A 2178-nucleotide genomic window follows, 5' to 3' on the forward strand; every position below is an offset into this window, starting at 1 on the left:
TCACATTTGTTTCACTTAATATCATTACTTATATCAATTATATCATTACACTTAGAATTTTATAAGTAATTACTGCATTTCTTATTATTATCAATTAATTCTGTGTTAAAATGATCAAATTTGAGGCAGCAATAGCTGAAATAATGTGAAACAAACAATTTATTAATGTATTAGGCTACAATAATAGGTTTCATTTCATGTTTATCCTACTATGAGAAAAACAATACTACATTTTGACAAGTTGTTACTGTATCAGCAGATACAAAGCTTCATACAGATTACTCAACACGCTCCTCCTGCACCAATCCAGGGGGGTTTTATGTGTAAACGTGAAGGTCTGTTTCAACCTGCCCTGTGGCCCGTAGTCTCCAGATACAGTCTGGTGGGAGAGTAGGTTTCGGTTGACAAGTCTGAGCGAAAGTGGAAGAAAAAGGAGGTGTGTGAACGACACATAAAACTACGCATGTTGTGGGGGTTTGAACTCTGCACAGAGAGCGTGTGGTTTCTCTTGTTTGTGTTATGCTACCAAAATTTTGGACTTTCCAATTTCCTTTAAAACAAGGAATGCATTGAATTTGCACGTGTAGATTATACAGCTGAACTACTGCATGTCATATGGCCCAAAACCTCATAGATTGCCCATGATAAGAAATACACACAACTATTACAAAGGTGGGACATATTATATCTATTATCACTGAATATTTTAAAATATTTTCATATGGATTCATATACTTCAATAATGATTCATTTTGTAAGAAAGAGTCCCCTTAATGTTTGTATGACTCAAACCATGCTTTTGCTTTCACATATCATCGAAATTAACTTCTTCCTGAAATATTGTAAAGTCTAAAAGTCTATTGTTGTATATTCTTTATCAGTGCACCTAAGCCAATGAGCTTGAACTTGTCAAAAATGGTATTTGATGGATGGAGGGCAGGTAGTGTCTGTGTTGCATGTTGCACTTTGCTTCACACTAACAAGCATGAAGCAGGATTTTTTTTTTCAGTGGTTAACGTGTCTTAATTCCAGTGAGGCAGTGGATAATATGTACATAACACCATAGTGCCTCCCAGTGGACGAACGCTGTGCCCACGTGCCTTCATCTCTTTAAATGTTGGCTCTTATCTTTTTGAGTTTTGGCTCTTATCGGTGGGACTATGAAGGATTACATAAGAAGCTGTAATCTTTTTTTGCACATACAGCATATCTTGACTGTCTAATGTACACTGATGTGATTTGTAAATCTTTTTTAAAAATTCTTCTATTGTACTCTGTTATTTCATATTGTATAAATGTATATATCAGATATTTATATCATATGTGTTGATATCAGCTTACATTATATTCATATTTGCACATTATGCTTGCTCATATATTATGCATAAATACAACTTTATTGGCCTATATAAATATATATTTCAAATATACTATATCTACTATGTCACTTTGATCTGGAATATCAGGAAACTGCAAGATTGGTTTTGTACATATATTTCATATATGCACACTGGTATAGAGTAATGTGGTGTATATTAAATTTGGACCCTTTGGGATCAGTAAAGTCTTTTAATGAATTGTGCCCATGACATGATGAACTTAACATTTCATCATGGACAACCCTTCAAACCACATCTTTGGGCATGCACCACACATACTGCACACGTTCACTCTTTGAGAACTGGGTCAAAGATATGGCTTGAGGTTTCAGCACTTCCTTTTTAAAAAACCCCTCTGTCGCTCTCAGTACCTTACACACCACTTACAAAAGATAATTTATACTGTGTTAACTGCCTATGTATCTTGGGGGCCATGCCTGACTGCAAACACCAACTATCAATATAATTTGCAACCCCCACTTTACTCAAGTCAGAGAGTCAGATTCATGTTTCCATCTGGATTCCAATTTGCCTGACTAAATGGAACAAAAACATCTGTTTTTTGTAGATTGCTAACAAATATACTGTAATTGCACTTCGGGGCCACCATAATTATCACCTTTCTGACAATGTCAACAAAAAACTTGAAAATGCATACGCTTCGCAAACTTAAAACGATATATGATATGTAACGATGAATTATTGGATGGACATAAATTGATGCAGATAAGATAAATTAAAAACACATAAAGGACCTTTAAAAAAGCCCCGCCCCATGATGACGCAATCGTTGTTTGGC

The sequence above is a fragment of the Thunnus albacares genome, chromosome 18, assembly GCF_914725855.1.
Source record: "Thunnus albacares chromosome 18, fThuAlb1.1, whole genome shotgun sequence".
NCBI classification, from domain to species: Eukaryota; Metazoa; Chordata; class Actinopteri; order Scombriformes; family Scombridae; genus Thunnus; species Thunnus albacares.